Genomic DNA, 26,457 nt, shown 5'->3' with positions numbered 1-26,457 from the left:
GATGCAATAAAAGCTTACAACATCTGGTATTCGGAGGCACTAACAGACAGTTTTTTTATTAATCACTGCACTTCACATTCAAGCATGTTAGTTGGAGAGTAAATTAAAGTGATGCAATAAATACTTACAGCATCTGCTATTCCCAGGTGCTAACAGATAGTTTGATTTAATTATTCACTGCACTTCAAATTTGAGCTTGATAGCTTGAACATAAATTTAAGGGATGCAATAAAATCTTACAGCACCTGCTATTCCCTGGTACTAATAGATTTCTATTTAATCTGTACACTTCACTTACAAGCATGTCAGTTGCATATTAAATTAAAGTGATGCAAGAAAAACTTACAGCATCTGCTATTCCCAGGTGCTAACAGATAGGTTTTTTTAATTAATCACTGCACTTCACATCCTAGCATGTCATCTTGAAAGTAAATTAAAGTGATGCAAGAGAAGCTTACAGCATCTCATAGTCCAAGGTGCTAAAAGTTAGTTTTTTGATGAATCACTGCTCTTCACATTCAGGCATGTGAGTTGGAGAGTAAATGAAAGTGATGCAAAAAAAACTTACAGCACCTGCTATTCCCAGGTGCTAACAGATAGTTTTTTTTATTATTTACTGCACTTCACATTTGAGAATGTCAGCTTGAAAGTAAATTAAAGTGATGCAAGAAAAGCTTACAGCACCTGGTATTCCTAGATAGGGTCCCACCTCAGTACTATTCAGGCACAAACTTGCTTAGCTTCCAAGTTCAGATGAGATTGGACGTTCTGAAGCTGGTATGGCCGTAAACCTTAAACACTTACTCAAATTGCCTAATCATAGAAAATATGATCAAATACCAATCTGACATTTTTTTTATTAATCCCTGCACTTGACATTCTAGAATGTTGTCTTGAAAGTAAATTAAAATGATGCAATAAAAGCTTACAACATCTGGTATTCGGAGGCACTAACAGACAGTTTTTTTATTAATCACTGCACTTCACATTCAAGCATGTTAGTTGGAGAGTAAATTAAAGTGATGCAATAAATACTTACAGCATCTGCTATTCCCAGGTGCTAACAGATAGTTTGATTTAATTATTCACTGCACTTCAAATTTGAGCTTGATAGCTTGAACATAAATTTAAGGGATGCAATAAAATCTTACAGCACCTGCTATTCCCTGGTACTAATAGATTTCTATTTAATCTGTACACTTCACTTACAAGCATGTCAGTTGCATATTAAATTAAAGTGATGCAAGAAAAACTTACAGCATCTGCTATTCCCAGGTGCTAACAGATAGGTTTTTTTAATTAATCACTGCACTTCACATCCTAGCATGTCATCTTGAAAGTAAATTAAAGTGATGCAAGAGAAGCTTACAGCATCTCATAGTCCAAGGTGCTAAAAGTTAGTTTTTTGATGAATCACTGCTCTTCACATTCAGGCATGTGAGTTGGAGAGTAAATGAAAGTGATGCAAAAAAAACTTACAGCACCTGCTATTCCCAGGTGCTAACAGATAGTTTTTTTTATTATTTACTGCACTTCACATTTGAGAATGTCAGCTTGAAAGTAAATTAAAGTGATGCAAGAAAAGCTTACAGCACCTGGTATTCCTAGATAGGGTCCCACCTCAGTACTATTCAGGCACAAACTTGCTTAGCTTCCAAGTTCAGATGAGATTGGACGTTCTGAAGCTGGTATGGCCGTAAACCTTAAACACTTACTCAAATTGCCTAATCATAGAAAATATGATCAAATACCAATCTGACATTTTTTTTATTAATCCCTGCACTTGACATTCTAGAATGTTGTCTTGAAAGTAAATTAAAATGATGCAATAAAAGCTTACAACATCTGGTATTCGGAGGCACTAACAGACAGTTTTTTTATTAATCACTGCACTTCACATTCAAGCATGTTAGTTGGAGAGTAAATTAAAGTGATGCAATAAATACTTACAGCATCTGCTATTCCCAGGTGCTAACAGATAGTTTGATTTAATTATTCACTGCACTTCAAATTTGAGCTTGATAGCTTGAACATAAATTTAAGGGATGCAATAAAATCTTACAGCACCTGCTATTCCCTGGTACTAATAGATTTCTATTTAATCTGTACACTTCACTTACAAGCATGTCAGTTGCATATTAAATTAAAGTGATGCAAGAAAAACTTACAGCATCTGCTATTCCCAGGTGCTAACAGATAGGTTTTTTTAATTAATCACTGCACTTCACATCCTAGCATGTCATCTTGAAAGTAAATTAAAGTGATGCAAGAGAAGCTTACAGCATCTCATAGTCCAAGGTGCTAAAAGTTAGTTTTTTGATGAATCACTGCTCTTCACATTCAGGCATGTGAGTTGGAGAGTAAATGAAAGTGATGCAAAAAAAACTTACAGCACCTGCTATTCCCAGGTGCTAACAGATAGTTTTTTTTATTATTTACTGCACTTCACATTTGAGAATGTCAGCTTGAAAGTAAATTAAAGTGATGCAAGAAAAGCTTACAGCACCTGGTATTCCTAGATAGGGTCCCACCTCAGTACTATTCAGGCACAAACTTGCTTAGCTTCCAAGTTCAGATGAGATTGGACGTTCTGAAGCTGGTATGGCCGTAAACCTTAAACACTTACTCAAATTGCCTAATCATAGAAAATATGATCAAATACCAATCTGACATTTTTTTTATTAATCCCTGCACTTGACATTCTAGAATGTTGTCTTGAAAGTAAATTAAAATGATGCAATAAAAGCTTACAACATCTGGTATTCGGAGGCACTAACAGACAGTTTTTTTATTAATCACTGCACTTCACATTCAAGCATGTTAGTTGGAGAGTAAATTAAAGTGATGCAATAAATACTTACAGCATCTGCTATTCCCAGGTGCTAACAGATAGTTTGATTTAATTATTCACTGCACTTCAAATTTGAGCTTGATAGCTTGAACATAAATTTAAGGGATGCAATAAAATCTTACAGCACCTGCTATTCCCTGGTACTAATAGATTTCTATTTAATCTGTACACTTCACTTACAAGCATGTCAGTTGCATATTAAATTAAAGTGATGCAAGAAAAACTTACAGCATCTGCTATTCCCAGGTGCTAACAGATAGGTTTTTTTAATTAATCACTGCACTTCACATCCTAGCATGTCATCTTGAAAGTAAATTAAAGTGATGCAAGAGAAGCTTACAGCATCTCATAGTCCAAGGTGCTAAAAGTTAGTTTTTTGATGAATCACTGCTCTTCACATTCAGGCATGTGAGTTGGAGAGTAAATGAAAGTGATGCAAAAAAAACTTACAGCACCTGCTATTCCAAGGTGCTAACAGATAGTTTTTTTTATTAATCACTGCACTTCACATTTGAGAATATCAGCTTGAAAGTAAATTAAAGTGATGCAAGAAAAGCTTACAGCACCTGGTATTCCTAGATAGGGTCCCACCTCAGTACTATTCAGGCACAAACTTGCTTAGCTTCCAAGTTCAGATGAGATTGGACGTTCTGAAGCTGGTATGGTCGTAAAGCTTAAACACTTACTCAAATTCCCTAATCATAGAAAATATGATCCAATACCAATCTGACATTTTTTTTTATTAATCCCTGCACTTGACATTCTAGAATGTTGTCTTGAAAGTAAATTAAAATGATGCAATAAAAGCTTACAACATCTGGTATTCGGAGGCACTAACAGACAGTTTTTTTATTAATCACTGCACTTCACATTCAAGCATGTTAGTTGGAGAGTAAATTAAAGTGATGCAATAAATACTTACAGCATCTGCTATTCCCAGGTGCTAACAGATAGTTTGATTTAATTATTCACTGCACTTCAAATTTGAGCTTGATAGCTTGAACATAAATTTAAGGGATGCAATAAAATCTTACAGGACCTGCTATTCCCTGGTACTAAAATATTTCTATTTAATCTGTACACTTCACATACAAGCATGTCAGTTGCATATTAAATTAAAGTGATGCAAGAAAAACTTACAGCATCTGCTATTCCCAGGTGCTAACAGATAGGTTTTATTAATTAATCACTGCACTTCACATCCTAGCATGTCATCTTGAAAGTAAATTAAAGTGATGCAAGAGAAGCTTACAGCATCTCATAGTCCAAGGTGCTAAAAGATAGTTTTTTGATGAATCACTGCACTTCACATTCAGGCATGTGAGTTGGAGAGTAAATGAAAGTGATGCAAAAAAAACTTACAGCATCTGCTATTCCCAGGTGCTAACAGATAGTTTTTTTTATTAATCACTGCACTTCACATTTGAGAATGTCAGCTTGAAAGTAAATTAAAGTGATGCAAGAAAATCTCACAGCACATGGTATTCCTAGGTAGGGTCCCACCTCAGTGCTATCCAGGCACAAACTTGCTTAGCTTCCAAGTTCAGATGAGATTGGAGGCGTGCTGAAGCTGGTATGGCCGTAAACCTTAAACACTTACTCAAATTGCCTAATCATAGAAAATATGATCAAAGACCAATCTGACATTTTTTTTTATTAATCCCTGCACTTGACATTCTAGAATGTTATCTTGAAAGTAAATTAAAATGATGCAATAAAAGCTTACAACATCTGGTATTCGGAGGCACTAACAGACAGTTTTTTTATTAATCACTGCACTTCACATTCAAGCATGTCAGTTGGAGAGTAAATTAAAGTGATGCAATAAAAACTTACAGCATCTGCTATTCCCAGGTGCTAACAGATAGTTTGATTTAATTATTCACTGCACTTCAAATTTGAGCTTGATAGCTTGAACATAAATTTAAGGGATGCAATAAAATCTTACAGCACCTGCTATTCCCTGGTACTAATAGATTTCTATTTAATCTGTACACTTCACTTACAAGCATGTCAGTTGCATATTAAATTAAAGTGATGCAAGAAAAACTTACAGCATCTGCTATTCCCAGGTGCTAACAGATAGGTTTTTTTAATTAATCACTGCACTTCACATCCTAGCATGTCATCTTGAAAGTAAATTAAAGTGATGCAAGAGAAGCTTACAGCATCTCATAGTCCAAGGTGCTAAAAGTTAGTTTTTTGATGAATCACTGCTCTTCACATTCAGGCATGTGAGTTGGAGAGTAAATGAAAGTGATGCAAAAAAAACTTACAGCACCTGCTATTCCCAGGTGCTAACAGATAGTTTTTTTTATTATTTACTGCACTTCACATTTGAGAATGTCAGCTTGAAAGTAAATTAAAGTGATGCAAGAAAAGCTTACAGCACCTGGTATTCCTAGATAGGGTCCCACCTCAGTACTATTCAGGCACAAACTTGTTTAGCTTCCAAGTTCAGATGAGATTGGACGTTCTGAAGCTGGTATGGCCGTAAACCTTAAACACTTACTCAAATTGCCTAATCATAGAAAATATGATCAAATACCAATCTGACATTTTTTTTATTAATCCCTGCACTTGACATTCTAGAATGTTGTCTTGAAAGTAAATTAAAATGATGCAATAAAAGCTTACAACATCTGGTATTCGGAGGCACTAACAGACAGTTTTTTTATTAATCACTGCACTTCACATTCAAGCATGTTAGTTGGAGAGTAAATTAAAGTGATGCAATAAATACTTACAGCATCTGCTATTCCCAGGTGCTAACAGATAGTTTGATTTAATTATTCACTGCACTTCAAATTTGAGCTTGATAGCTTGAACATAAATTTAAGGGATGCAATAAAATCTTACAGCACCTGCTATTCCCTGGTACTAATAGATTTCTATTTAATCTGTACACTTCACTTACAAGCATGTCAGTTGCATATTAAATTAAAGTGATGCAAGAAAAACTTACAGCATCTGCTATTCCCAGGTGCTAACAGATAGGTTTTTTTAATTAATCACTGCACTTCACATCCTAGCATGTCATCTTGAAAGTAAATTAAAGTGATGCAAGAGAAGCTTACAGCATCTCATAGTCCAAGGTGCTAAAAGTTAGTTTTTTGATGAATCACTGCTCTTCACATTCAGGCATGTGAGTTGGAGAGTAAATGAAAGTGATGCAAAAAAAACTTACAGCACCTGCTATTCCCAGGTGCTAACAGATAGTTTTTTTTATTATTTACTGCACTTCACATTTGAGAATGTCAGCTTGAAAGTAAATTAAAGTGATGCAAGAAAAGCTTACAGCACCTGGTATTCCTAGATAGGGTCCCACCTCAGTACTATTCAGGCACAAACTTGCTTAGCTTCCAAGTTCAGATGAGATTGGACGTTCTGAAGCTGGTATGGCCGTAAACCTTAAACACTTACTCAAATTGCCTAATCATAGAAAATATGATCAAATACCAATCTGACATTTTTTTTATTAATCCCTGCACTTGACATTCTAGAATGTTGTCTTGAAAGTAAATTAAAATGATGCAATAAAAGCTTACAACATCTGGTATTCGGAGGCACTAACAGACAGTTTTTTTATTAATCACTGCACTTCACATTCAAGCATGTTAGTTGGAGAGTAAATTAAAGTGATGCAATAAATACTTACAGCATCTGCTATTCCCAGGTGCTAACAGATAGTTTGATTTAATTATTCACTGCACTTCAAATTTGAGCTTGATAGCTTGAACATAAATTTAAGGGATGCAATAAAATCTTACAGCACCTGCTATTCCCTGGTACTAATAGATTTCTATTTAATCTGTACACTTCACTTACAAGCATGTCAGTTGCATATTAAATTAAAGTGATGCAAGAAAAACTTACAGCATCTGCTATTCCCAGGTGCTAACAGATAGGTTTTTTTAATTAATCACTGCACTTCACATCCTAGCATGTCATCTTGAAAGTAAATTAAAGTGATGCAAGAGAACTTACAGCATCTCATAGTCCAAGGTGCTAAAAGATAGTTTTTTGATGAATCACTGCACTTCACATTCAGGCATGTGAGTTGGAGAGTAAATGAAAGTGATGCAAAAAAAACTTACAGCATCTGCTATTCCCAGGTGCTAACAGATAGTTTTTTTTATTAATCACTGCACTTCACATTTGAGAATGTCAGCTTGAAAGTAAATTAAAGTGATGCAAGAAAATCTCACAGCACATGGTATTCCTAGGTAGGGTCCCACCTCAGTACTATCCAGGCACAAACTTGCTTAGCTTCCAAGTTCAGATGAGATTGGAGGCGTGCTGAAGCTGGTATGGTCGTAAACCTTAAACACTTACTCAAATTGCCTAATCATAGAAAATATGATCAAAGACCAATCTGACATTTTTTTTATTAATCCCTGCACTTGACATTCTAGAATGTTATCTTGAAAGTAAATTAAAATGATGCAATAAAAGATAACAACATCTGGTATTCGGAGGCACTAACAGACAGTTTTTTTATTAATCACTGCACTTCACATTCAAGCATGTCAGTTGGAGAGTAAATTAAAGTGATGCAATAAAAACTTACAGCATCTGCTATTCCCAGGTGCTAACAGATAGTTTGATTTAATTATTCACTGCACTTCAAATTTGAGCTTGATAGCTTGAACATAAATTTAAGGGATGCAATAAAATCTTACAGCACCTGCTATTCCCTGGTACTAATAGATTTCTATTTAATCTGTACACTTCACTTACAAGCATGTCAGTTGCATATTAAATTAAAGTGATGCAAGAAAAACTTACAGCATCTGCTATTCCCAGGTGCTAACAGATAGGTTTTTTTAATTAATCACTGCACTTCACATCCTAGCATGTCATCTTGAAAGTAAATTAAAGTGATGCAAGAGAAGCTTACAGCATCTCATAGTCCAAGGTGCTAAAAGTTAGTTTTTTGATGAATCACTGCTCTTCACATTCAGGCATGTGAGTTGGAGAGTAAATGAAAGTGATGCAAAAAAAACTTACAGCACCTGCTATTCCCAGGTGCTAACAGATAGTTTTTTTTATTATTTACTGCACTTCACATTTGAGAATGTCAGCTTGAAAGTAAATTAAAGTGATGCAAGAAAAGCTTACAGCACCTGGTATTCCTAGATAGGGTCCCACCTCAGTACTATTCAGGCACAAACTTGCTTAGCTTCCAAGTTCAGATGAGATTGGACGTTCTGAAGCTGGTATGGCCGTAAACCTTAAACACTTACTCAAATTGCCTAATCATAGAAAATATGATCAAATACCAATCTGACATTTTTTTTATTAATCCCTGCACTTGACATTCTAGAATGTTGTCTTGAAAGTAAATTAAAATGATGCAATAAAAGCTTACAACATCTGGTATTCGGAGGCACTAACAGACAGTTTTTTTATTAATCACTGCACTTCACATTCAAGCATGTTAGTTGGAGAGTAAATTAAAGTGATGCAATAAATACTTACAGCATCTGCTATTCCCAGGTGCTAACAGATAGTTTGATTTAATTATTCACTGCACTTCAAATTTGAGCTTGATAGCTTGAACATAAATTTAAGGGATGCAATAAAATCTTACAGCACCTGCTATTCCCTGGTACTAATAGATTTCTATTTAATCTGTACACTTCACTTACAAGCATGTCAGTTGCATATTAAATTAAAGTGATGCAAGAAAAACTTACAGCATCTGCTATTCCCAGGTGCTAACAGATAGGTTTTTTTAATTAATCACTGCACTTCACATCCTAGCATGTCATCTTGAAAGTAAATTAAAGTGATGCAAGAGAAGCTTACAGCATCTCATAGTCCAAGGTGCTAAAAGTTAGTTTTTTGATGAATCACTGCACTTCACATTCAGGCATGTGAGTTGGAGAGTAAATGAAAGTGATGCAAAAAAAACTTACAGCACCTGCTATTCCCAGGTGCAAACAGATAGTTTTTTTTATTAATCACTGCACTTCACATTTGAGAATGTCAGCTTGAAAGTAAATTAAAGTGATGCAAGAAAAGCTTACAGCACCTGGTATTACTAGATAGGGTCCCACCTCAGTACTATTCAGGCACAAACTTGCTTAGCTTCCAAGTTCAGATGAGATTGGACGTTCTGAAGCTGGTATGGCCGTAAAGCTTAAACACTTACTCAAATTGCCTAATCATAGAAAATATGATCCAATACCAATCTGACATTTTTTTTTATTAATCCCTGCACTTGACATTCTAGAATGTTGTCTTGAAAGTAAATTAAAATGATGCAATAAAAGCTTACAACATCTGGTATTCGGAGGCACTAACAGACAGTTTTTTGATGAATCACTGCACTTCACATTCAGGCATGTGAGTTGGAGAGTAAATGAAAGTGATGCAAAAAAAACTTACAGCATCTGCTATTCCCAGGTGCTAACAGATAGTTTGATTTAATTATTCACTGCACTTCAAATTTGAGCTTGATAGCTTGAACATAAATTTAAGGGATGCAATATAATCTTACAGGACCTGCTATTCCCTGGTACTAAAATATTTCTGTTTAATCTGTACACTTCACATACAAGCATGTCAGTTGCATATTAAATTAAAGTGATGCAAGAAAAACTTACAGCATCTGCTATTCCCAGGTGCTAACAGATAGGTTTTATTAATTAATCACTGCACTTCACATCCTAGCATGTCATCTTGAAAGTAAATTAAAGTGATGCAAGAGAACTTACAGCATCTCATAGTCCAAGGTGCTAAAAGATAGTTTTTTGATGAATCACTGCACTTCACATTCAGGCATGTGAGTTGGAGAGTAAATGAAAGTGATGCAAAAAAAACTTACAGCATCTGCTATTCCCAGGTGCTAACAGATAGTTTTTTTTATTAATCACTGCACTTCACATTTGAGAATGTCAGCTTGAAAGTAAATTAAAGTGATGCAAGAAAATCTCACAGCACATGGTATTCCTAGGTAGGGTCCCACCTCAGTACTATCCAGGCACAAACTTGCTTAGCTTCCAAGTTCAGATGAGATTGGAGGCGTGCTGAAGCTGGTATGGTCGTAAACCTTAAACACTTACTCAAATTGCCTAATCATAGAAAATATGATCCAATACCAATCTGACATTTTTTTTTATTAATCCCTGCACTTGACATTCTAGAATGTTATCTTGAAAGTAAATTAAAATGATGCAATAAAAGATAACAACATCTGGTATTCGGAGGCACTAACAGACAGTTTTTTTATTAATCACTGCACTTCACATTCAAGCATGTCAGTTGGAGAGTAAATTAAAGTGATGCAATAAAAACTTACAGCATCTGCTATTCCCAGGTGCTAACAGATAGTTTGATTTAATTATTCACTGCACTTCAAATTTGAGCTTGATAGCTTGAACATAAATTTAAGGGATGCAATAAAATCTTACAGCACCTGCTATTCCCTGGTACTAATAGATTTCTATTTAATCTGTACACTTCACTTACAAGCATGTCAGTTGCATATTAAATTAAAGTGATGCAAGAAAAACTTACAGCATCTGCTATTCCCAGGTGCTAACAGATAGGTTTTTTTAATTAATCACTGCACTTCACATCCTAGCATGTCATCTTGAAAGTAAATTAAAGTGATGCAAGAGAAGCTTACAGCATCTCATAGTCCAAGGTGCTAAAAGTTAGTTTTTTGATGAATCACTGCTCTTCACATTCAGGCATGTGAGTTGGAGAGTAAATGAAAGTGATGCAAAAAAAACTTACAGCACCTGCTATTCCCAGGTGCTAACAGATAGTTTTTTTTATTATTTACTGCACTTCACATTTGAGAATGTCAGCTTGAAAGTAAATTAAAGTGATGCAAGAAAAGCTTACAGCACCTGGTATTCCTAGATAGGGTCCCACCTCAGTACTATTCAGGCACAAACTTGCTTAGCTTCCAAGTTCAGATGAGATTGGACGTTCTGAAGCTGGTATGGCCGTAAACCTTAAACGCTTACTCAAATTGGCTAATCATAGAAAATATGATCAAAGACCAATCTGACATTTTTTTTTATTAATCCCTGCACTTGACATTCTAGAATGTTATCTTGAAAGTAAATTAAAATGATGCAATAAAAGCTTACAACATCTGGTATTCGGAGGCACTAACAGACGGTTTTTTTATTAATCACTGCACTTCACATTCAAGCATGTTAGTTGGAGAGTAAATTAAAGTGATGCAATAAATACTTACAGCATCTGCTATTCCCAGGTGCTAACAGATAGTTTGATTTAATTATTCACTGCACTTCAAATTTGAGCTTGATAGCTTGAACATAAATTTAAGGGATGCAATAAAATCTTACAGGACCTGCTATTCCCTGGTACTAAAATATTTCTATTTAATCTGTACACTTCACATACAAGCATGTCAGTTGCATATTAAATTAAAGTGATGCAAGAAAAACTTACAGCATCTGTTATTCCCAGGTGCTAACAGATAGGTTTTATTAATTAATCACTGCACTTCACATCCTAGCATGTCATCTTGAAAGTAAATTAAAGTGATGCAAGAGAAGCTTACAGCATCTCATAGTCCAAGGTGCTAAAAGATAGTTTTTTGATGAATCACTGCACTTCACATTCAGGCATGTGAGTTGGAGAGTAAATGAAAGTGATGCAAAAAAAAACTTACAGCATCTGCTATTCCCAGGTGCTAACAGATAGTTTTTTTTATTAATCACTGCACTTCACATTTGAGAATGTCAGCTTGAAAGTAAATTAAAGTGATGCAAGAAAAGCTCACAGCACATGGTATTCCTAGGTAGGGTCCCACCTCAGTACTATCCAGGCACAAACTTGCTTAGCTTCCAAGTTCAGATGAGATTGGAGGCATGCTGAAGCTGGTATGGCCGTAACCCTTAAACACTTACTCAAATTGCCTAATCATAGAAAATATGATCAAAGACCAATCTGACATTTTTTTTAATTAATCCCTGCACTTGACATTCTAGAATGTTATCTTGAAAGTAAATTAAAATGATGCAATAAAAGCTTACAACATCTGGTATTCGGAGGCACTAACAGACAGTTTTTTTATTAATCACTGCACTTCACATTCAAGCATGTCAGTTGGAGAGTAAATTAAAGTGATGCAATAAAAACTTACAGCATCTGCTATTCCCAGGTGCTAACAGATAGTTTGATTTAATTATTCACTGCACTTCAAATTTGAGCTTGATAGCTTGAACATAAATTTAAGGGATGCAATAAAATCTTACAGCACCTGCTATTCCCTGGTACTAATAGATTTCTATTTAATCTGTACACTTCACTTACAAGCATGTCAGTTGCATATTAAATTAAAGTGATGCAAGAAAAACTTACAGCATCTGCTATTCCCAGGTGCTAACAGATAGTTTTTTTTAATTAATCACTGCACTTCACATCCTAGCATGTCATCTTGAAAGTAAATTAATGTGATGCAGGAGAAGCTTACAACAGCTCGTAGTCCAAGGTGCTAAAAGATAGTTTTTTGATGAATCACTGCACTTCACATTCAGGCATGTGAGTTGGAGAGTAAATGAAAGTGATGCAAAAAAAACTTACAGCATCTGCTATTCCCAGGTGCTAACAGATAGTTTTTTTTATTAATCACTGCACTTCACATTTGAGAATGTCAGCTTGAAAGTAAATTAAAGTGATGCAAGAAAAGCTCACAGCACATGGTATTCCTAGGTAGGGTCCCACCTCAGTACTATCCAGGCACAAACTTGCTTAGCTTCCAAGTTCAGATGAGATTGGAGGCATGCTGAAGCTGGTATGGCCGTAAACCTTAAACACTTACTCAAATTGCCTAATCATAGAAAATATGATCAAAGACCAATCTGACATTTTTTTTAATTAATCCCTGCACTTGACATTCTAGAATGTTATCTTGAAAGTAAATTAAAATGATGCAATAAAAGCTTACAACATCTGGTATTCGGAGGCACTAACAGACAGTTTTTTTATTAATCACTGCACTTCACATTCAAGCATGTCAGTTGGAGAGTAAATTAAAGTGATGCAATAAAAACTTACAGCATCTGCTATTCCCAGGTGCTAACAGATAGTTTGATTTAATTATTCACTGCACTTCAAATTTGAGCTTGATAGCTTGAACATAAATTTAAGGGATGCAATAAAATCTTACAGCACCTGCTATTCCCTGGTACTAATAGATTTCTATTTAATCTGTACACTTCACTTACAAGCATGTCAGTTGCATATTAAATTAAAGTGATGCAAGAAAAACTTACAGCATCTGCTATTCCCAGGTGCTAACAGATAGTTTTTTTTATTAATCACTGCACTTCACATTTGAGAATGTCAGCTTGAAAGTAAATTAAAGTGATGCAAGAAAAGCTCACAGCACATGGTATTCCTAGGTAGGGTCCCACCTCAGTACTATCCAGGCACAAACTTGCTTAGCTTCTAAGTTCAGATGAGATTGGAGGCGTGCTGAAGCTGGTATGGCCGTAAACCTTAAATACTTACTCAAATTGGCTAATCATAGAAAATATGATCAAAGACCAATCTGACATTTTTTTTTATTAATCCCTGCACTTGACATTCTAGAATGTTATCTTGAAAGTAAATTAAAATGATGCAATAAAAGCTTACAACATCTGGTATTCGGAGGCACTAACAGACGGTTTTTTTATTAATCACTGCACTTCACATTCAAGCATGTTAGTTGGAGAGTAAATTAAAGTGATGCAATAAATACTTACAGCATCTGCTATTCCCAGGTGCTAACAGATAGTTTGATTTAATTATTCACTGCACTTCAAATTTGAGCTTGATAGCTTGAACATAAATTTAAGGGATGCAATAAAATCTTACAGGACCTGCTATTCCCTGGTACTAAAATATTTCTATTTAATCTGTACACTTCACATACAAGCATGTCAGTTGCATATTAAATTAAAGTGATGCAAGAAAAACTTACAGCATCTGTTATTCCCAGGTGCTAACAGATAGGTTTTATTAATTAATCACTGCACTTCACATCCTAGCATGTCATCTTGAAAGTAAATTAAAGTGATGCAAGAGAAGCTTACAGCATCTCATAGTCCAAGGTGCTAAAAGATAGTTTTTTGATGAATCACTGCACTTCACATTCAGGCATGTGAGTTGGAGAGTAAATGAAAGTGATGCAAAAAAAAACTTACAGCATCTGCTATTCCCAGGTGCTAACAGATAGTTTTTTTTATTAATCACTGCACTTCACATTTGAGAATGTCAGCTTGAAAGTAAATTAAAGTGATGCAAGAAAAGCTCACAGCACATGGTATTCCTAGGTAGGGTCCCACCTCAGTACTATCCAGGCACAAACTTGCTTAGCTTCTAAGTTCAGATGAGATTGGAGGCGTGCTGAAGCTGGTATGGCCGTAAACCTTAAATACTTACTCAAATTGGCTAATCATAGAAAATATGATCAAAGACCAATCTGACATTTTTTTTTATTAATCCCTGCACTTGACATTCTAGAATGTTATCTTGAAAGTAAATTAAAATGATGCAATAAAAGCTTACAGCATCTGGTATTCGGAGGCACTAACAGACAGTTTTTTTATTAATCACTGCACTTCACATTCAAGCATGTCAGTTGGAGAGTAAATTAAAGTGATGCAATAAAAACTTACAGCATCTGCTATTCCCAGGTGCTAACAGATAGTTTGATTTAATTATTCACTGCACTTCAAATTTGAGCTTGATAGCTTGAACATAAATTTAAGGGATGCAATAAAATCTTACAGCACCTGCTATTCCCTGGTACTAATAGATTTCTATTTAATCTGTACACTTCACTTACAAGCATGTCAGTTGCATATTAAATTAAAGTGATGCAAGAAAAACTTACAGCATCTGCTATTCCCAGGTGCTAACAGATAGTTTTTTTTAATTAATCACTGCACTTCACATTCAGGCATGTGAGTTGGAGAGTAAATGAAAGTGATGCAAAAAAAACTTACAGCATCTGCTATTCCCAGGTGCTAACAGATAGTTTTTTTTATTAATCACTGCACTTCACATTTGAGAATGTCAGCTTGAAAGTAAATTAAAGTGATGCAAGAAAAGCTCACAGCACATGGTATTCCTAGGTAGGGTCCCACCTCAGTACTATCCAGGCACAAACTTGCTTAGCTTCCAAGTTCAGATGAGATTGGAGGCGTGCTGAAGCTGGTATGGCCGTAAACCTTAAATACTTACTCAAATTGGCTAATCATAGAAAATATGATCAAAGACCAATCTGACATTTTTTTTTATTAATCCCTGCACTTGACATTCTAGAATGTTATCTTGAAAGTAAATTAAAATGATGCAATAAAAGCTTACAACATCTGGTATTCGGAGGCACTAACAGACAGTTTTTTTTATTAATCACTGCACTTCACATTCAAGCATGTCAGTTGGAGAGTAAATTAAAGTGATGCAATAAAAACTTACAGCATCTGCTATTCCCAGGTGCTAACAGATAGTTTGATTTAATTATTCACTGCACTTCAAATTTGAGCTTGATAGCTTGAACATAAATTTAAGGGATGCAATAAAATCTTACAGCACCTGCTATTCCCTGGTACTAATAGATTTCTATTTAATCTGTACACTTCACTTACAAGCATGTCAGTTGCATATTAAATTAAAGTGATGCAAGAAAAACTTACAGCATCTGCTATTCCCAGGTGCTAACAGATAGTTTTTTTTAATTAATCACTGCACTTCACATTCAGGCATGTGAGTTGGAGAGTAAATGAAAGTGATGCAAAAAAAACTTACAGCACCTGCTATTCCCAGGTGCTAACAGATAGTTTTTTTTATTAATCACTGCACTTCACATTTGAGAATGTCAGCTTGAAAGTAAATTAAAGTGATGCAAGAAAAGCTCACAGCACATGGTTTTCCTAGGTAGGGTCCCACCTCAGTACTATCCAGGCACAAACTTGCTTAGCTTCCAAGATCAGATGAGATTGGAGGCGTGCTGAAGCTGGTATGGCCGTAAACCTTAAATACTTACTCAAATTGGCTAATCATAGAAAATATGATCAAAGACCAATCTGACATTTTTTTTTATTAATCCCTGCACTTGACATTCTAGAATGTTATCTTGAAAGTAAATTAAAATTATGCAATAAAAGCTTACAACATCTGGTATTCGGAGGCACTAACAGACAGTTTTTTTTATTAATCACTGCACTTCACATTCAAGCATGTCAGTTGGAGAGTAAATTAAAGTGATGCAATAAAAACTTACAGCATCTGCTATTCCCAGGTGCTAACAGATAGTTTGATTTAATTATTCACTGCACTTCAAATTTGAGCTTGATAGCTTGAACATAAATTTAAGGGATGCAATAAAATCTTACAGCACCTGCTATTCCCTGGTACTAATAGATTTCTATTTAATCTGTACACTTCACTTACAAGCATGTCAGTTGCATATTAAATTAAAGTGATGCAAGAAAAACTTACAGCATCTGCTATTCCCAGGTGCTAACAGATAGTTTTTTTTAATTAATCACTGCACTTCACATTCAGGCATGTGAGTTGGAGAGTAAATGAAAGTGATGCAAAAAAAACTTACAGCATCTGCTATTCCCAGGTGCTAACAGATAGTTTTTTTTATTAATCACTGCACTTCACATTTGAGAATGTCAGCTTGAAAGTAAATTAAAGTGATGCAAGAAAAGCTCACAACACATGGTATTCCTAGGTAGGGTCCCACCTCAGTACTATCCAGGCACAAACTTGCTTAGCTTTCAAGTTCAGATGAGATTGGAGGCGTGCTGAAGCTGGTATGGCCGTAAACCTTAAACACTTACTCAAATTGCCTAATCATAGAAAATATGATCAAAGACCAATCTGACATTTTTTTTTATTAATCCCTGCACTTGACATTCTAGAATGTTATCTTGAAAGTAAATTAAAATGATGCAATAAAAGCTTACAACATCTGGTATTCGGAGGCACTAACAGACAGTTTTTTTTTATTAATCACTGCACTTCACATTCAAGCATGTCAGTTGGAGAGTAAATTAAAGTGATGCAATAAAAACTTACAGCATCTGCTATTCCCAGGTGCTAACAGATAGTTTGATTTAATTATTCACTGCACTTCAAATTTGAGCTTGATAGCTTGAACATAAATTTAAGGGATGCAATAAAATCTTACAGCACCTGCTATTCCCTGGTACTAATAGATTTCTATTTAATCTGTACACTTCACTTACAAGCATGTCAGTTGCATATTAAATTAAAGTGATGCAAGAAAAACTTACAGCATCTGCTATTCCCAGGTGCTAACAGATAGTTTTTTTTAATTAATCACTGCACTTCACATTCAGGCATGTGAGTTGGAGAGTAAATGAAAGTGATGCAAAAAAAACTTACAGCATCTGCTATTCCCAGGTGCTAACAGATAGTTTTTTTTATTAATCACTGCACTTCACATTTGAGAATGTCAGCTTGAAAGTAAATTAAAGTGATGCAAGAAAAGCTCACAGCACATGGTATTCCTAGGTAGGGTCCCACCTCAGTACTATCCAGGCACAAACTTGCTTAGCTTCCAAGTTCAGATGAGATTGGAGGCGTGCTGAAGCTGGTATGGCCGTAAACCTTAAATACTTACTCAAATTGGCTAATCATAGAAAATATGATCAAAGACCAATCTGACATTTTTTTTTATTAATCCCTGCACTTGACATTCTAGAATGTTATCTTGAAAGTAAATTAAAATGATGCAATAAAAGCTTACAACATCTGGTATTCGGAGGCACTAACAGACAGTTTTTTTTATTAATCACTGCACTTCACATTCAAGCATGTCAGTTGGAGAGTAAATTAAAGTGATGCAATAAAAACTTACAGCATCTGCTATTCCCAGGTGCTAACAGATAGTTTGATTTAATTATTCACTGCACTTCAAATTTGAGCTTGATAGCTTGAACATAAATTTAAGGGATGCAATAAAATCTTACAGCACCTGCTATTCCCTGGTACTAATAGATTTCTATTTAATCTGTACACTTCACTTACAAGCATGTCAGTTGCATATTAAATTAAAGTGATGCAAGAAAAACTTACAGCATCTGCTATTCCCAGGTGCTAACAGATAGTTTTTTTTAATTAATCACTGCACTTCACATTCAGGCATGTGAGTTGGAGAGTAAATGAAAGTGATGCAAAAAAAACTTACAGCATCTGCTATTCCCAGGTGCTAACAGATAGTTTTTTTTATTAATCACTGCACTTCACATTTGAGAATGTCAGCTTGAAAGTAAATTAAAGTGATGCAAGAAAAGCTCACAGCACATGGTATTCCTAGGTAGGGTCCCACCTCAGTACTATCCAGGCACAAACTTGCTTAGCTTCCAAGTTCAGATGAGATTGGAGGCGTGCTGAAGCTGGTATGGCCGTAAACCTTAAATACTTACTCAAATTGGCTAATCATAGAAAATATGATCAAAGACCAATCTGACATTTTTTTTTATTAATCCCTGCACTTGACATTCTAGAATGTTATCTTGAAAGTAAATTAAAATGATGCAATAAAAGCTTACAACATCTGGTATTCGGAGGCACTAACAGACAGTTTTTTTTATTAATCACTGCACTTCACATTCAAGCATGTCAGTTGGAGAGTAAATTAAAGTGATGCAATAAAAACTTACAGCATCTGCTATTCCCAGGTGCTAACAGATAGTTTGATTTAATTATTCACTGCACTTCAAATTTGAGCTTGAGAGCTTGAACATAAATTTAAGGGATGCAATAAAATCTTACAGCACCTGCTATTCCCTGGTACTAATAGATTTCTATTTAATCTGTACACTTCACTTACAAGCATGTCAGTTGCATATTAAATTAAAGTGATGCAAGAAAAACTTACAGCATCTGCTATTCCCAGGTGCTAACAGATAGTTTTTTTTAATTAATCACTGCACTTCACATCCTAGCATGTCATCTTGAAATTAAATTAAAGTGATGCAAGAGAAGCTTACAGCATCTCATAGTCCAAGGTGCTATAAGATAGTTTTTTGATGAATCACTGCACTTCACATTCAGGCATGTGAGTTGGAGAGTAAATGAAAGTGATGCAAAAAAAACTTACAGCATCTGCTATTCCCAGGTGCTAACAGATAGTTTTTTTTATTAATCACTGCACTTCACATTTGAGAATGTCAGCTTGAAAGTAAATTAAAGTGATGCAAGAAAAGCTCACAGCACATGGTATTCCTAGGTAGGGTCCCACCTCAGTACTATCCAGGCACAAACTTGCTTAGCTTCCAAGTTCAGATGAGATTGGAGGCGTGCTGAAGCTGGTACGGCCGTAAACCTTAAATACTTACTCAAATTGGCTAATCATAGAAAATATGATCAAAGACCAATCTGACATTTTTTTTTATTAATCCCTGCACTTGACATTCTAGAATGTTATCTTGAAAGTAAATTAAAATGATGCAATAAAAGCTTACAACATCTGGTATTCAGAGGCACTAACAGACAGTTTTTTTTATTAATCACTGCACTTCACATTCAAGCATGTCAGTTGGAGAGTAAATTAAAGTGATGCAATAAAAACTTACAGCATCTGCTATTCCCAGGTGCTAACAGATAGTTTGATTTAATTATTCACTGCACTTCAAATTTGAGCTTGATAGCTTGAACATAAATTTAAGGGATGCAATAAAATCTTACAGCACCTGCTATTCCCTGGTACTAATAGATTTCTATTTAATCTGTACACTTCACTTACAAGCATGTCAGTTGCATATTAAATTAAAGTGATGCAAGAAAAACTTACAGCATCTGCTATTCCCAGGTGCTAACAGATAGTTTTTTTTAATTAATCACTGCACTTCACATTCAGGCATGTGAGTTGGAGAGTAAATGAAAGTGATGCAAAAAAAACTTACAGCATCTGCTATTCCCAGGTGCTAACAGATAGTTTTTTTTATTAATCACTGCACTTCACATTTGAGAATGTCAGCTTGAAAGTAAATTAAAGTGATGCAAGAAAAGCTCACAGCACATGGTATTCCTAGGTAGGGTCCCACCTCAGTACTATCCAGGCACAAACTTGCTTAGCTTCCAAGTTCAGATGAGATTGGAGGCGTGCTGAAGCTGGTACGGCCGTAAACCTTAAATACTTACTCAAATTGGCTAATCATAGAAAATATGATCAAAGACCAATCTGACATTTTTTTTTATTAATCCCTGCACTTGACATTCTAGAATGTTATCTTGAAAGTAAATTAAAATGATGCAATAAAAGCTTACAACATCTGGTATTCAGAGGCACTAACAGACAGTTTTTTTTATTAATCACTGCACTTCACATTCAAGCATGTCAGTTGGAGAGTAAATTAAAGTGATGCAATAAAAACTTACAGCATCTGCTATTCCCAGGTGCTAACAGATAGTTTGATTTAATTATTCACTGCACTTCAAATTTGAGCTTGATAGCTTGAACATAAATTTAAGGGATGCAATAAAATCTTACAGCACCTGCTATTCCCTGGTACTAATAGATTTCTATTTAATCTGTACACTTCACTTACAAGCATGTCAGTTGCATATTAAATTAAAGTGATGCAAGAAAAACTTACAGCATCTGCTATTCCCAGGTGCTAACAGATAGTTTTTTTTAATTAATCACTGCACTTCACATTCAGGCATGTGAGTTGGAGAGTAAATGAAAGTGATGCAAAAAAAACTTACAGCATCTGCTATTCCCAGGTGCTAACAGATAGTTTTTTTTATTAATCACTGCACTTCACATTTGAGAATGTCAGCTTGAAAGTAAATTAAAGTGATGCAAGAAAAGCTCACAGCACATGGTATTCCTAGGTAGGGTCCCACCTCAGTACTATCCAGGCACAAACTTGCTTAGCTTCCAAGATCAGATGAGATTGGAGGCGTGCTGAAGCTGGTATGGCCGTAAACCTTAAATACTTACTCAAATTGGCTAATCATAGAAAATATGATCAAAGACCAATCTGACATTTTTTTTTATTAATCCCTGCACTTGACATTCTAGAATGTTATCTTGAAAGTAAATTAAAATGATGCAATAAAAGCTTACAACATCTGGTATTCGGAGGCACTAACAGACAGTTTTTTTTATTAATCACTGCACTTCACATTCAAGCATGTCAGTTGGAGAGTAAATTAAAGTGATGCAATAAAAACTTACAGCATCTGCTATTCCCAGGTGCTAACAGATAGTTTGATTTAATTATTCACTGCACTTCAAATTTGAGCTTGATAGCTTGAACATAAATTTAAGGGATGCAATAAAATCTTACAGCACCTGCTATTCCCTGGTACTAATAGATTTCTATTTAATCTGTACACTTCACTTACAAGCATGTCAGTTGCATATTAAATTAAAGTGATGCAAGAAAAACTTACAGCATCTGCTATTCCCAGGTGCTAACAGATAGTTTTTTTTAATTAATCACTGCACTTCACATTCAGGCATGTGAGTTGGAGAGTAAATGAAAGTGATGCAAAAAAAACTTACAGCATCTGCTATTCCCAGGTGCTAACAGATAGTTTTTTTTATTAATCACTGCACTTCACATTTGAGAATGTCAGCTTGAAAGTAAATTAAAGTGATGCAAGAAAAGCTCACAGCACATGGTATTCCTAGGTAGGGTCCCACCTCAGTACTATCCAGGCACAAACTTGCTTAGCTTCCAAGTTCAGATGAGATTGGAGGCGTGCTGAAGCTGGTATGGCCGTAAACCTTAAATACTTACTCAAATTGGCTAATCATAGAAAATATGATCAAAGACCAATCTGACATTTTTTTTTATTAATCCCTGCACTTGACATTCTAGAATGTTATCTTGAAAGTAAATTAAAATGATGCAATAAAAGCTTACAACATCTGGTATTCGGAGGCACTAACAGACAGTTTTTTTTATTAATCACTGCACTTCACATTCAAGCATGTCAGTTGGAGAGTAAATTAAAGTGATGCAATAAAAACTTACAGCATCTGCTATTCCCAGGTGCTAACAGATAGTTTGATTTAATTATTCACTGCACTTCAAATTTGAGCTTGATAGCTTGAACATAAATTTAAGGGATGCAATAAAATCTTACAGCACCTGCTATTCCCTGGTACTAATAGATTTCTATTTAATCTGTACACTTCACTTACAAGCATGTCAGTTGCATATTAAATTAAAGTGATGCAAGAAAAACTTACAGCATCTGCTATTCCCAGGTGCTAACAGATAGTTTTTTTTAATTAATCACTGCACTTCACATCCTAGCATGTCATCTTGAAATTAAATTAAAGTGATGCAAGAGAAGCTTACAGCATCTCATAGTCCAAGGTGCTATAAGATAGTTTTTTGATGAATCACTGCACTTCACATTCAGGCATGTGAGTTGGAGAGTAAATGAAAGTGATGCAAAAAAAACTTACAGCATCTGCTATTCCCAGGTGCTAACAGATAGTTTTTTTTATTAATCACTGCACTTCACATTTGAGAATGTCAGCTTGAAAGTAAATTAAAGTGATGCAAGAAAAGCTCACAGCACATGGTATTCCTAGGTAGGGTCCCACCTCCGTACTATCCAGGCACAAACTTGCTTAGCTTCCAAGATCAGATGAGATTGGAGGCGTGCTGAAGCTGGTATGGCCGTAAACCTTAAATACTTACTCAAATTGGCTAATCATAGAAAATATGATCAAAGACCAATCTGACATTTTTTTTTATTAATCCCTGCACTTGACATTCTAGAATGTTATCTTGAAAGTAAATTAAAATGATGCAATAAAAGCTTACAACATCTGGTATTCGGAGGCACTAACACAGTTTTTTTTATTAATCACTGCACTTCACATTCAAGCATGTCAGTTGGAGAGTAAATTAAAGTGATGCAATAAAAACTTACAGCATCTGCTATTCCCAGGTGCTAACAGATAGTTTGATTTAATTATTCACTGCACTTCAAATTTGAGCTTGATAGCTTGAACATAAATTTAAGGGATGCAATAAAATCTTACAGCACCTGCTATTCCCTGGTACTAATAGATTTCTATTTAATCTGTACACTTCACTTACAAGCATTTCAGTTGCATATTAAATTAAAGTGATGCAAGAAAAACTTACAGCATCTGCTATTCCCAGGTGCTAACAGATAGTTTTTTTTAATTAATCACTGCACTTCACATTCAGGCATGTGAGTTGGAGAGTAAATGAAAGTGATGCAAAAAAAACTTACAGCATCTGCTATTCCCAGGTGCTAACAGATAGTTTTTTTTATTAATCACTGCACTTCACATTTGAGAATGTCAGCTTGAAAGTAAATTAAAGTGATGCAAGAAAAGCTCACAGCACATGGTATTCCTAGGTAGGGTCCCACCTCAGTACTATCCAGGCACAAACTTGCTTAGCTTCCAAGTTCAGATGAGATTGGAGGCGTGCTGAAGCTGGTATGGCCGTAAACCTTAAATACTTACTCAAATTGGCTAATCATAGAAAATATGATCAAAGACCAATCTGACATTTTTTTTAATTAATCCCTGCACTTGACATTCTAGAATGTTATCTTGAAAGTAAATTAAAATGATGCAATAAAAGCTTACAACATCTGGTATTCGGAGGCACTAACAGACAGTTTTTTTTATTAATCACTGCACTTCACATTCAAGCATGTCAGTTGGAGAGTAAATTAAAGTGATGCAATAAAAACTTACAGCATCTGCTATTCCCAGGTGCTAACAGATAGTTTGATTTAATTATTCACTGCACTTCAAATTTGAGCTTGATAGCTTGAACATAAATTTAAGGGATGCAATAAAATCTTACAGCACCTGCTATTCCCTGGTACTAATAGATTTCTATTTAATCTGTACACTTCACTTACAAGCATGTCAGTTGCATATTAAATTAAAGTGATGCAAGAAAAACTTACAGCATCTGCTATTCCCAGGTGCTAACAGATAGTTTTTTTTAATTAATCACTGCACTTCACATTCAGGCATGTGAGTTGGAGAGTAAATGAAAGTGATGCAAAAAAAACTTACAGCATCTGCTATTCCCAGGTGCTAACAGATAGTTTTTTTTATTAATCACTGCACTTCACATTTGAGAATGTCAGCTTGAAAGTAAATTAAAGTGATGCAAGAAAAGCTCACAGCACATGGTATTCCTAGGTAGGGTCCCACCTCAGTACTATCCAGGCACAAACTTGCTTAGCTTCCAAGTTCAGATGAGATTGGAGGCGTGCTGAAGCTGGTATGGCCGTCAACCTTAAATACTTACTCAAATTGGCTAATCATAGAAAATATGATCAAAGACCAATCTGACATTTTTTTTTATTAATCCCTGCACTTGACATTCTAGAATGTTATCTTGAAAGTAAATTAAAATGATGCAATAAAAGCTTACAACATCTGGTATTCGGAGGCACTAACAGACAGTTTTTTTTATTAATCACTGCACTTCACATTCAAGCATGTCAGTTGGAGAGTAAATTAAAGTGATGCAATAAAAACTTACAGCATCTGCTATTCCCAGGTGCTAACAGATAGTTTGATTTAATTATTCACTGCACTTCAAATTTGAGCTTGATAGCTTGAACATAAATTTAAGGGATGCAATAAAATCTTACAGCACCTGCTATTCCCTGGTACTAATAGATTTCTATTTAATCTGTACACTTCACTTACAAGCATGTCAGTTGCATATTAAATTAAAGTGATGCAAGAAAAACTTACAGCATCTGCTATTCCCAGGTGCTAACAGATAGTTTTTTTTAATTAATCACTGCACTTCACATCCTAGCATGTCATCTTGAAATTAAATTAAAGTGATGCAAGAGAAGCTTACAGCATCTCATAGTCCAAGGTGCTATAAGATAGTTTTTTGATGAATCACTGCACTTCACATTCAGGCATGTGAGTTGGAGAGTAAATGAAAGTGATGCAAAAAAAACTTACAGCATCTGCTATTCCCAGGTGCTAACAGATAGTTTTTTTTATTAATCACTGCACTTCACATTTGAGAATGTCAGCTTGAAAGTAAATTAAAGTGATGCAAGAAAAGCTCACAGCACATGGTATTCCTAGGTAGGGTCCCACCTCCGTACTATCCAGGCACAAACTTGCTTAGCTTCCAAGATCAGATGAGATTGGAGGCGTGCTGAAGCTGGTATGGCCGTAAACCTTAAATACTTACTCAAATTGGCTAATCATAGAAAATATGATCAAAGACCAATCTGACATTTTTTTTTATTAATCCCTGCACTTGACATTCTAGAATGTTATCTTGAAAGTAAATTAAAATGATGCAATAAAAGCTTACAACATCTGGTATTCGGAGGCACTAACACAGTTTTTTTTATTAATCACTGCACTTCACATTCAAGCATGTCAGTTGGAGAGTAAATTAAAGTGATGCAATAAAAACTTACAGCATCTGCTATTCCCAGGTGCTAACAGATAGTTTGATTTAATTATTCACTGCACTTCAAATTTGAGCTTGATAGCTTGAACATAAATTTAAGGGATGCAATAAAATCTTACAGCACCTGCTATTCCCTGGTACTAATAGATTTCTATTTAATCTGTACACTTCACTTACAAGCATTTCAGTTGCATATTAAATTAAAGTGATGCAAGAAAAACTTACAGCATCTGCTATTCCCAGGTGCTAACAGATAGTTTTTTTTAATTAATCACTGCACTTCACATTCAGGCATGTGAGTTGGAGAGTAAATGAAAGTGATGCAAAAAAAACTTACAGCATCTGCTATTCCCAGGTGCTAACAGATAGTTTTTTTTATTAATCACTGCACTTCACATTTGAGAATGTCAGCTTGAAAGTAAATTAAAGTGATGCAAGAAAAGCTCACAGCACATGGTATTCCTAGGTAGGGTCCCACCTCAGTACTATCCAGGCACAAACTTGCTTAGCTTCCAAGTTCAGATGAGATTGGAGGCGTGCTGAAGCTGGTATGGCCGTAAACCTTAAATACTTACTCAAATTGGCTAATCATAGAAAATATGATCAAAGACCAATCTGACATTTTTTTTTAATTAATCCCTGCACTTGACATTCTAGAATGTTATCTTGAAAGTAAATTAAAATGATGCAATAAAAGCTTACAACATCTGGTATTCGGAGGCACTAACAGACAGTTTTTTTTATTAATCACTGCACTTCACATTCAAGCATGTCAGTTGGAGAGTAAATTAAAGTGATGCAATAAAAACTTACAGCATCTGCTATTCCCAGGTGCTAACAGATAGTTTGATTTAATTATTCACTGCACTTCAAATTTGAGCTTGATAGCTTGAACATAAATTTAAGGGATGCAATAAAATCTTACAGCACCTGCTATTCCCTGGTACTAATAGATTTCTATTTAATCTGTACACTTCACTTACAAGCATGTCAGTTGCATATTAAATTAAAGTGATGCAAGAAAAACTTACAGCATCTGCTATTCCCAGGTGCTAACAGATAGTTTTTTTTAATTAATCACTGCACTTCACATTCAGGCATGTGAGTTGGAGAGTAAATGAAAGTGATGCAAAAAAAACTTACAGCATCTGCTATTCCCAGGTGCTA

General features: G+C 35.2%; 22 pseudogenes; all 22 read right to left on the bottom strand.

Annotated features, from left to right (window-relative positions):
- Positions 1-672: 672 nt before the first annotated feature.
- On the bottom strand, positions 673-791 carry LOC145651069 (5S ribosomal RNA; annotated as a pseudogene).
- A 792-nt stretch (positions 792-1,583) lies between these two features.
- Positions 1,584-1,702, bottom strand: LOC145651068 (5S ribosomal RNA; annotated as a pseudogene).
- Positions 1,703-2,494: 792 nt separating this feature from the next.
- Positions 2,495-2,613, bottom strand: LOC145651067 (5S ribosomal RNA; annotated as a pseudogene).
- A 792-nt stretch (positions 2,614-3,405) lies between these two features.
- Positions 3,406-3,524, bottom strand: LOC145645376 (5S ribosomal RNA; annotated as a pseudogene).
- Positions 3,525-5,231: 1,707 nt separating this feature from the next.
- LOC145644000 (5S ribosomal RNA) lies at positions 5,232-5,350 on the bottom strand (annotated as a pseudogene).
- A 792-nt stretch (positions 5,351-6,142) lies between these two features.
- LOC145651066 (5S ribosomal RNA) lies at positions 6,143-6,261 on the bottom strand (annotated as a pseudogene).
- Positions 6,262-7,965: 1,704 nt separating this feature from the next.
- LOC145651065 (5S ribosomal RNA) lies at positions 7,966-8,084 on the bottom strand (annotated as a pseudogene).
- A 792-nt stretch (positions 8,085-8,876) lies between these two features.
- Positions 8,877-8,995, bottom strand: LOC145645867 (5S ribosomal RNA; annotated as a pseudogene).
- Positions 8,996-10,701: 1,706 nt separating this feature from the next.
- Positions 10,702-10,820, bottom strand: LOC145651064 (5S ribosomal RNA; annotated as a pseudogene).
- A 794-nt stretch (positions 10,821-11,614) lies between these two features.
- Positions 11,615-11,735, bottom strand: LOC145646217 (5S ribosomal RNA; annotated as a pseudogene).
- Positions 11,736-12,528: 793 nt separating this feature from the next.
- Positions 12,529-12,649, bottom strand: LOC145645936 (5S ribosomal RNA; annotated as a pseudogene).
- Positions 12,650-14,939: 2,290 nt separating this feature from the next.
- Positions 14,940-15,060, bottom strand: LOC145645661 (5S ribosomal RNA; annotated as a pseudogene).
- Positions 15,061-15,744: 684 nt separating this feature from the next.
- LOC145645982 (5S ribosomal RNA) lies at positions 15,745-15,865 on the bottom strand (annotated as a pseudogene).
- Positions 15,866-17,355: 1,490 nt separating this feature from the next.
- LOC145645660 (5S ribosomal RNA) lies at positions 17,356-17,476 on the bottom strand (annotated as a pseudogene).
- Positions 17,477-18,160: 684 nt separating this feature from the next.
- On the bottom strand, positions 18,161-18,281 carry LOC145645659 (5S ribosomal RNA; annotated as a pseudogene).
- A 794-nt stretch (positions 18,282-19,075) lies between these two features.
- Positions 19,076-19,196, bottom strand: LOC145646181 (5S ribosomal RNA; annotated as a pseudogene).
- A 684-nt stretch (positions 19,197-19,880) lies between these two features.
- On the bottom strand, positions 19,881-20,001 carry LOC145646180 (5S ribosomal RNA; annotated as a pseudogene).
- A 684-nt stretch (positions 20,002-20,685) lies between these two features.
- Positions 20,686-20,806, bottom strand: LOC145645929 (5S ribosomal RNA; annotated as a pseudogene).
- Positions 20,807-21,490: 684 nt separating this feature from the next.
- Positions 21,491-21,611, bottom strand: LOC145645658 (5S ribosomal RNA; annotated as a pseudogene).
- A 1,597-nt stretch (positions 21,612-23,208) lies between these two features.
- LOC145645657 (5S ribosomal RNA) lies at positions 23,209-23,329 on the bottom strand (annotated as a pseudogene).
- Positions 23,330-24,013: 684 nt separating this feature from the next.
- LOC145646060 (5S ribosomal RNA) lies at positions 24,014-24,134 on the bottom strand (annotated as a pseudogene).
- A 1,597-nt stretch (positions 24,135-25,731) lies between these two features.
- On the bottom strand, positions 25,732-25,852 carry LOC145645656 (5S ribosomal RNA; annotated as a pseudogene).
- Between the last annotated feature and the right edge of the window lie 605 nt (positions 25,853-26,457).

This window comes from Electrophorus electricus, chromosome 13 (assembly GCF_041902795.1).
Source record: "Electrophorus electricus isolate QZ-2024a chromosome 13, ASM4190279v1, whole genome shotgun sequence".
Taxonomy (NCBI): Eukaryota; Metazoa; Chordata; class Actinopteri; order Gymnotiformes; family Gymnotidae; genus Electrophorus; species Electrophorus electricus.
Note: the sequence above shows the minus strand (reverse complement) of the source record. Positions and strands in the feature narration are given on the sequence as shown.